Genomic DNA, 10,311 nt, shown 5'->3' with positions numbered 1-10,311 from the left:
AAGACAGCTACAACACTTTCTCAATTGAAAGTGATTGTCATTGTGAAACACTGCAGCACAGCCCATGGTGACACAACGAAATGTGTCCTCTGCTTTTAACCCATCACCCTTGGTGAGCAGTGGGCAGCCATGACAGGTGCCCGGGGAGCAGTGTGTGGGGACAGTGCTTTGCTCAGTGGCACCTTGGCAGCTTGGGATTCGAACCGGCAACCTTCTGATAACTGTCTGCTTCCACATATTTCATGTTCTAGACACACAGGTGATCCATGGTGTTTTTTCTTTCCTAAAACCACATTGATATTTGGCCATATATCCTTTAGCTTCCGTATAATATGTGAACCTATTATTTATCTTTTGCTCCATTACTTCACAAATGTTAGATGTTAATGCTGTCACGACTCAGGGTGTAAAGGGGAGGAGCCACAGAAGCTTGAAATAATAATGAGAAGGGGATTTTATACAAACAAAACAGGCCAAAAAAGGGGAACAGAAATTAACCTAAACTAACCCATGGGCATGTGACAGGACAGGACAAACAATATGTTTATGCTATTGTGTCATTATCTTGCAAAACTTGGTATCCATACTTTCTTTTAATTCCTTTCGTCTTTTTTCTTAATTATACCTTTGACATTTGAGTGTGGGCCCGAACTGGGAAACTCAGACACCCTAGCCAATCTAGGCTTTGTCCAGTAAAACCCACAACTTAAACTCCAGAAGCACAGACATGCTTTGTACTCTTTGGCCAAACATTTGTTTGATTCTGCTCACTTCGTCTCCATAAAATCTTCATTTGAGCTTTTCCAAGTCCTGAGCAACCGGAATGCCTGTTATCATTCCTTGTGGTAACTCTATGTCTTTCACACATACATTATGTCAATATATATAGTTATCATGCATAACCTTAGTTCTCTGCTTTTTCATTTTACATACTATCAACAGCTTCCCATCTCTTCCCAAGAGTTTTAGCCATTTCCACCCTTCCATCTTTTTTAGACAACACAATTTGACCAACACTCATCCTCCATTCTAAATCTTAAGATTATTTTGATGTCCTCCATCCTCCAACCTTTGTACAGACAGTCCTGCCTCTTTCATCTTAACTTATTTCTTTCCAGCTACTCTGGCTAGCAATCGGGTTGTGTCTCCTGCCACCTGCCAGTCCGGTCACCAAAGTTTGGGTTATCACCCTCGTCCTACCCCCTGTTCTGTGGTGGAGGCCACAGAACTGCCAAAGTACCATCCCCACACACTGCTTCCCGGGTGCCTTTCCTGGCTGCCCAAGGCTCACTAAGGGTGATGGTTAAATACAGATGCAGAATTTGCAAAATTGCATTTTGTTTTGTGCTGCAGTGTTTCACAATAACAATCACTTCACTTTCACTTCTGCCATCCCATTCCAGTCACAAACCAGTTTATGCCAACCGCAGACTCCCTTGAACAGATCTTCAGCACTCCTGACTGGAGACCAGAAAACATTACAAGATTACAAGACCATGGTGGTCTTCTTCTGAGCTCGGTGGGGTTCAGGATTCCTCGGGGGGTGTTCATGTGACAATTTTCTTTCTCTCATTTTGACTGTATTGCTGCAATGCTTGTTGAGTGCCTTACATGTTGTTATTTTAAATGATTGCTTTCCACTTTTCTGATTATATATGGTTTAATTGTGTTAATGTAAAAAAAAAATTACAATTGTATATATTATTGAATAAGAATTGTTTTTAATGTGTAAACAAATACAAGAAAGGCAAAGGCAATGCTGCTAAACAGATTATTATGCAAATTAGACCTTTAAGCAACTACAAAATGGAGATAGCCAAGGTTGGTGGGCAATTAGGATGGCTGTCTTTATTAGTTCACCCCTATGTATTGAAGAAATCTTCCTATGAGTTGCCATGCCCATGAGATGCTTTTGCACGTCCTGGTTCACATTTGGCCCCATGCTATGTGATGCTTATTATTATCCGTTTGGTATGCATGACCTATTCCTGTTAACATTCACTGTAAATTAAGTGTAGTATGTGCATGGGTGTATTTGCATAAGAAAAGAGGTGTGTGCGTGTGTGTGTGTGTGTGTGTGTGTGTGTGTGTGTGCAGACAGACATTCCAGAAACCTAATATTAGAAGTGCACAAGACCATGCAAATCTAATTGGATGAGTCCATACAGCTCCAAGTACCAATGCTGCCATTGCAACAATCACCATGGGAACCATGGTTTCCAGTCACACAATGGAAAAGGAATGTTCATCAATTAGACCCCCCCCCCCTCCTTTTCCCACCCTTGCTTCTCAACGTTCATCCCATTCCTTTATAAAGAAGCTCCGACCCGGTCTGGGCCCCTCTGTCTGCCCCTCTGAAGTGGGCCAGTGCAGCTGGTGATATTGTATCTTCAGAGCCAAGATGGTTACTTTCCTGGCACAAGCACTGCAGACAATCTGAAAAAGACTGGTGAGTGGTGAGAGGCGGCTGGCTGCATTTCTCAAATTCGAAAAAATACTTCAGTGCAATAACTGGAAAATGTGAAGAAAGTAATAAAGGAATGCAGATGAGCTTTCATATTACGCATGTCAGAAAGGATGTTAAATTAAAATGTTCCTCGAATCCCCTGCAGGCTTTCACTGAGTCACAATGACAGGAGACAGCTTGTCCAGGCAAACCGCTGAGATTTCTTGGCATGATCAGCAGGTCGGGATTTCATCTTCAGGCTCTGCCCCCACCCCACCCCACCCCCCGGCACAGATTTACCTCCACAGACAGAATTATTTAAAAAAAAATCACAGACATACAGCAAGAGGGCAAAGAAAATGTCTCCGGCCAAAAGTTTCCAAAAAAGGACAGCAGAGGATTGTCCCTTAAATAGTTCAAAAATAATAATAATATAAATAATATTTCAAGTAATCTAAGTATTCTAAAGAGTATTGATGAAAACAGTATTCATGTGTAAAAAATATGAGAATATGTTATTAGAATGTCACAGTTTTGGATAATTGAGATTATCCTTGGATTATTAACGATGTAATAACTATGGGCTCCAGCAGCCACAGCGCTATTTTAGGATTAGTAAAAAAAAAAAAAAAAATTTTAATCTAAATTAAATCTGGTAGACGTTATATCTGTTTATATTTTATCTGTGGATATTTTATGCAGCTGATGCTCTTTTTTTTTATTCTAGGGCTCTCAAGGCATTCCCATGGGGACCTTCTTGGAAGGCCCTGGATAGTTAAGATGCCGGCCGTCTTGTGGAATGGCGGAGAGGGGGGCAGTCGGACCTTCTGTCCAGCACGCGTCTGGAGACCGAAGTTCTCCCTGCGCGGTCATGGCTGCCAGCATAAACAAGCACAGAGAGTTCATCACCTTCCAGCGTCCTCCCCAACTTCCCCGTAGCTCGTGAGCCTTAGACATGTTGCAGACCGCCAAGTATTTACTCACAAACTGGAGAGGACCCCGGGGGGGCTGCCCTGACTCCCGCCTGTTCATTAAAACCGGCTAAAGTGTACCTGTCATGGTGGCTCAAGCTCATTTTCCAAGAAAAAAAGAAACCCTCCGAGTAGCTCCGTTTCCTGAAGGCTTTTAGATGCAAATCTTCGTATCCACCACTAGGGGTGGGTGTTGAACGGCAAATGTTAAATCTTCACTGCAAAAAAAGTTCTAATCAGCAGTCAGTCATGATTCTTTTACATAGTCATTGATGGGCTTCTAATGGGTTTTCATCAAAAGCTGTTTCATTCATGAAAGTTGTGTATGCAGCATGGTAATTGCATCCCCCATACTATCTTGAGAAAGCAAGTTTGCTGTAAACTCACTATGGGGTATGTTCTAAACATACCCCCCCCCAGTAGATTGCTGTTTTCCAGCCTCACATGTTCCATGGGAGCAGAAAAGTTTTTCCCTTTATTCCGACCTCCCGCTCCCTCCAAATCCCCTGCGGAATCTGAGACACGCAAAGACCTGAGTGGACGTCTAATCCGTCGGGGGCAGGAACACTTTCAGCCAGCCTCTGGGTGTACTCAGGCCTCTCATGGAACTGGAAGAAACACTTAGCAGAATCTGATCACTCCACAGACAGATGCTGTCTTGGGCTCTTGCCCTGTGCCTCGCCCTCTTGGTGTCACCTACTTAGCATCTAAAAGCAGATGGCTGCGCTGGCCTTTGCCTTGTGTTTCACTGTCCCTCTGCAGCTCAAACAAGCACATTTTAGGTGAACTGGCTGTTAATTTCATTAGTTTTGCAGCAGAATTACACATTTCATCCTATACTAAACGACATGACATTAATAACGGCAGATGTTCTGAGACATCAGATACTAGCTGATTTGAAGATCATATAAAAATAGTTTAAAACTTTTTATGCTTCTAAATTCTTTATAACTGTGCAACTTTGTTATGTGAAATTTGATATCTTAAGTCATGAATCATACAGAAACTCTGATGCATCCGATAAACCAGCTTGGAAAACAAATTCATTGGTTCTCATTTGCTCGTTCTGTGTGTGTGCAGCGCGTAACGCGTGTACAGTGTGGTAGAGCGGGTGAGACGTGTTTTTCCTGCCAGTAGCTTCCCGTCGTGCACTGTGACTCACTCTGGGCTTGCCCATTGTTAACTGTTTGCTGATCTCAATCTGGATCTGTAGTGCATTTTCTGTTGCTGCTCCCACACAATGGACAATGGTCGAGAGGTGCTGACACCCCACAAAAATGCCTTTATTTGGCATAACTCCAAACCTGAAATGTCAGTGCTGCATAGACACAAGGGGCAAAGAAATGGAATGATGCTGTACAGTTATCTGTTTATCATTTATCACATATTAGGTTTCTGCTGCACTAATAATACATCTCCATGCGATGTATAATAATTAAATAATAAATAATGAGAAACAATAACATGCTATACTTCATGGCCTTGTACTTCCGCAATGAAATTCATACATTCACAGTTCCAGCTGTTGCTAAGCAACCTCAATCCAACAGCAATTGGATCGTGAAAGTTGTAAGTTGTGATCATTAAAAGTAAAAAAAAAAGATATGAATTGGGAAAGAGCTTCTTGTCTACACTCCACATTCATTTGTTCACATTTTCAGAAAGCTTGCATACAGAACCATAGGAAACTGTGGGGACAGTATAACCAATTGTTCAAAAGAGCCTCAAAGAAGACATGATGTAACTTTTCGAAGGGACGTTGTACGACATAATCACATAATCACAAGTTGGAAGCTTCTACATGATGTCACTTATCTGCCTCTAGTGGATGTATTGCGTAACATCAACCTCAGCAGAATCATGTTGTTGGATGGTAGAAATTATTGAAATTGTCCTTATTCTTGTCTGCAAATGAGACATAAATGTCCATTTATCCAATTACAATGGGATATCTGTGCCAACTTTGAAGTATGTGTCGTGCTTTGAGATTTGTTAGAATTTTTAAAGTAACCAGTGTCATCACGTCACTTCTGGAAACTTCACCCCACAGCACTGAACCTAATTAGCCTCCTGGTTTTCTCGCTCTGCCTGCAACAAATTATATTTAACTGTAACCATGGAGACATAATGAAAGGTGCGTATTTTTGTAGCTGCCCGTTTTCATTTCCTTCCTGTGCATCCTCACCATTACATAATCTTTAAATCGAGGTAATGCCGAGGCCGCTGTGACCACACTGCACATTGCAGACAGCGCTCTCATCCGATGGTCCGAGGCCGTAGAGGGACACGGAAGCACAGTTTATGCCTCATAGTGTCCCGCACTGCTGTAGGTGCCTGTTTGTAATAATGTCTTTTCTTGACACCCCTCAATCAGCAGTTACAGAGCAGACAGTAGTGTGGTTAATGGCAGACTTGTGTGTCTGATGCAGTGAAAAAGGAAGCACACCAAGGTCAAAGTTTGTGTGTGTGAGAGAGAGAGCGAGAGAGAGAGAGAGAGATAGTAGGAGTTTTCTGTGCCAAAACTAGCATGAATTATTCAACTCGCCTCCTTTGTCTCTTGCTCTTCTTCATTGCTGTGCTAAAGCGCGCCTCTGACAGGTTTATTCTCAGTCCATAAATCGCATGCCAGCGTCGCCTTCACACTTCTCAGAATGGCTTCTTAATTAGTGGGCAAATTACAGGCAACGAGCACTGTCACTGCAACCGGGTAATGTGGGTAGTGTATGTGTCCCAAGCATGCCTAGGACAAGTGAAAAGTAAAGTGAAGTGATTGTCATTGTGAAACACAGCAGCACAGCACCCGGTGCACACAACGAAATGTGTTCTCTGCTTTTAACCATGACCCTTTGTGAGCAGTGGGGAGCAGTGTGTGTGGACGGTGCTTTTCTGAGTGTCACCTTGAAGCTTCAGGGTTCGAACCAGCCACCTCCTGATAACGGGTCCCGTCAGGCCAACCACTACCCCAATCATTTTTACAAACATTTTAATTGACATGTTTCATTCCAGGAAACCACTTCCATTATTAGATGCATTTTGTGAATGTAAAGTTTGTGAATGATTAAAATATTTAAAACAGAAGAGGCAATAGAGGTACTGAAAGATCAAGACTACTGCATGGTCAATCAGAGTGATCTCTTTTGTGCATGTGGGAAGTGTCCTCTGCTTTTGACCCTTCACCCTCGGTGAGCAGGGGGCAGCCATGACAGGCGCCAGGGAGCAGTGTGAGGGGACGATGCTTTGCAAAGTGGCACCTTAGCAGCTCAAGGTTGTAGCCAGCAACCTTCTGATCATGGGACCTTCTGATTACAGGACCCCCTTAACCACTAGGCCACAATTGCTTCTAAACGCACCGCATTGCCATGAGCTCATCGCCCCGTGAAAAGTGATTGGTGGATGGTGTAAGGATCACAGCTTCAGCTCTGGGGTCACCATGCTTGGACACCCACCTTCCCAGGGACGGTATGCCCCACAGTCACCAGACAATGACTGACAGGAATCTATCCCTTTTTGCCACTATTAAAGTGCTGGAAGCCAATCTCCAACCGAGACGGAACATTTGCCAGGTAACTTTCTGACCAAGATGCTGTTAGGGTGTGATGATGTTGTTCACAGCACCTTTAATTGTTATTTTAGAACAAATTAACTTTCTCTCAAGTAAATTGCTGAAACGTTGGTCAGGCCAATGAGGTGAAGAAAGTAAAATATTTACTGAGTCTGTTCACCACAGTGTTTGCATCTAAATTCGGTGTGCAAAGCTGTGTAATTATTAACGCTGTGTTAAGCTTATGATGAATGGAGGAGCTTGGACCTCCTCCACGTCCAAGCCTTTCTGGCTACATCCAGAAACGCAGGTGGGGAGGGGGCTTCTCCGCACCCATCGCCCCAAGAACCTGTCCACCTTCAGCCCGCCTCATGAAAACCAATGAGCCACGAACAGTCAGATGTAGCTCCCAGCCGAAAGCGCAACATCTCTCTGCCGGGCAAGTTGACGTACACTCGCATGAAGCCCCACACCCCTCATCTGCCATGGGGTGGCTGGAGTTGGGACTTCTGGATGGCAACTTTTTATAAAAGATGTGCCTGTGGAAATCTGGAAATCATCCTCTGCTGCCTGAGTGCGCACCCTGACACTCTGCACGCAACCCCAGAAACTAGAGTGCGGCTTGGGCAATTAGTTTCGCATGGTTTTGCTAGCAGTGTGTGTGTGTGTGTGTGTGTGTGTGTGGGTGAGTGCATGGCATGTCTTCACTAGGTGTACCGCAGACGCAAACTCAAGCAAACCGCCATAGTTACCATGAAAAATGTAATTAGCAGGTGTCATTTCTACGGTAGATGATTCCACTGCCCAAGGCTTCGTAGGAGCAGTGCATGCTGGGACGTCATTCAGCAGCAGGAATGCACTGCATTCGCAAAACATCACTTAAGTGCTGCGGTTTTTAAACAACAGGCCTATTTTGGTCGGCACGATGAGCATGTCGACAGGTTCTGCTTAACAGGCGCTGCTGAGGCTGAATGAGGTGAAGCACTCGCCCCATGCCAAGCCATTGCCACGGAAACGGCACTCGGTGCCAAAGCACATCCTCAGGGGGAGTGTGGGCGGGCACACCGGCCGCCCACCACTTCGCTCTTCATTTAATCAGCAGACTCAGACAGGAGCTCTCCAGAGTGGCCCTTTTTCTGGGCCCTCCGGGTGGTTGAACAAGCGAGTGAGTGTAGAGTCGGGGGGCGGGGCCGCTGACGCATGGCCTGGCCTATAAAAAAGCACTGATATCAAGCACAGCTGGGCCCACACACCGGTGGCCCACAGTTGGTTGATGGTGGAGGTGCGCAGCTCCACCTCCTTTGCATTGTCAGACCCCACCAGATTTTCAAGCCAAGGGACGGATATAAGTGAATCACAATCGTGACCCTACTCTGGAGCAATTTGCAGACTCATTATTACAGCAACAATGGGAGAAGAATGTCAGAGCAGCTGTGGTTTATGTGAGCAATAAACACAGTTTAACACAAAGACCTGGGGTGGGAGAAAGTGTCTTCTTTATGAGGTATTTAACAGGGTACGAGCAAACCAAGCAAGTCAAGAGTCTGAGTGTGTCTGTGTGTGTGTGTGTGTGTGTGTGTGGGACAAAATGAATAGTTCACCAGGAATCATGTCCCTGAAGATATTAGTAGTGCAACAACGTAAAAATACATAGTTATTTTATTCTTTATTTATCATTGAGGAGTGATATGTAACTGAATCCACATAATAAATCCAAAGCGTCATCATAACAACTTAATTTATTTAAATTTCAGAATACCAAAAGGTATACAGATGGCACAAAATAAATAAAAAAGAGCAGTATCTTTGTCATTTTAAAGGTCCCTGACATAAATATAATTTTTTTTGCTTTTATATCGGGCTTTGTTGTCCCCTAATACTGTGTCTTTCAGAAATTCCACCGTAGTGCAGAATTACAGCCAGTCCCACAATGAGAAATGGTAATGGGTCAGATGAAAGGCGGGACAAGGAGGACTACGACCTGTGGTTGAGAAGACATCTCCAACACCATTCACCAACCACATTGTTTGGTGTAGGCAGGAAGTCCAAAACAAAAAAATCCATTGTGACCACATAAGGGGACAAATTCCAGATCTGTCCGTCTGAGTTGCCACTCTCTGAACGGTGAAGCAGAGTGACCAAAGCACCAATGCCACCTATCACCATTTCTAGCCACTGGAGGACCATAGACAGGTTAGGGGAACTCAAATAATCTCACAAAGTGTAATTTTCATGTCAGGGCACTTTTAATATTTCATCTATCAGCTCTGTTGTATAGGCAGCATACGTCTGTATATTTTTTGCCTCTATACAAGCTTCTACAGATCTAACCTATCTATCTCTTTATCTCTCTATCTATCTATATATATGTATGGAGGCATAAACTGACATTAGTCCTGTGTGCATCCTAGGTGAGTTTTGAGCATGCTGGCTTTTGGGCTCTGACCTGATCCTTTTGTCATTTCCTTATTATTTATTATTGAATATCACTACCCAATCTGCAATCTGTTACTGCTATGGCTAAATTGGTCATTGCACAATCAATGCACAATTCACTTTAGTTGGAGTCTCTACACTGTAAATCATAATTTTATTTGATTTTTACATTCAAATACTGTACTGTGTGAGTGCAGTAACCATAGACACAGCCAAGTGATGTCTGTGTTTTTTTGCATGCATTTTAGCTGGCTTACTCTTTCTACAAGTCTTTTCCCTTATTTATTTTTATTTTATCTAGTTTATAACAAACCTATCTATGCACAGTCAAAAAATACAGCGGATCAGGATGCATTTCACTGTGTGTCCCCTACAGGTATAACTATGCACATGATAAATACAAATTCTTAAAATCTACTGCAGTTAATACAGCTATTTGAATGACCTGTACAGCCTTTGAATGACCTGATTTTATTAGTGCTTTATTGTTACTTTATTGAATTAGCTCCTGTGTGTGCAATTGAGACAAAATGCTCACATCTCATTTTTCTATATGAACTTGCAGATAAAATGTGCTGTCTATAGAACCTATTAGGTCTATTTTTAACAGCATCTGCTCTCAGGAAAAAAAAATAGATCAGTTCACACTCAGACATATTTGCCAAACTTGGCGATGATATGGCAAGAATATGCATGTCTCAAAGCTCTGGATTTCTCTGCCTGTGAAATAGGATTTCATCACATTACAAATGCATTAAGACAGGCAAGTGTGAAATATCCTACGGTGTGTCCTTATTAGCTGACAGGAACTTAAGTCCAATGGTTAGGAATGTGATGTAATCAAAGGTAACTGGAAATATTTGAACATGCAGTGCATTCGGAAAGTTTTTGCAATGCATCACTTTTTCCACAGTTTG

The 10,311-nt window shown here is 43.1% G+C and overlaps 1 long non-coding RNA gene across 1 annotated transcript; it reads left to right on the top strand.

Moving 5' to 3' along the window:
• Window positions 1–2,315: 2,315 nt before the first annotated feature.
• LOC114763754 (uncharacterized) lies at window positions 2,316–4,007 on the top strand. Its single transcript, XR_003742376.1, has 3 exons — window positions 2,316–2,449; window positions 2,613–2,686; window positions 3,174–4,007. It is a non-coding gene; the product is annotated as an uncharacterized LOC114763754 (long non-coding RNA).
• The last annotated feature ends 6,304 nt before the right edge of the window (window positions 4,008–10,311 follow it).

This window comes from Denticeps clupeoides, chromosome 14 (genome assembly GCF_900700375.1).
Source record: "Denticeps clupeoides chromosome 14, fDenClu1.1, whole genome shotgun sequence".
NCBI classification, from domain to species: Eukaryota; Metazoa; Chordata; class Actinopteri; order Clupeiformes; family Denticipitidae; genus Denticeps; species Denticeps clupeoides.
The sequence above is the reverse complement of the archived record's forward strand: the minus strand, read 5'-3'. Positions and strand labels throughout refer to the sequence as shown.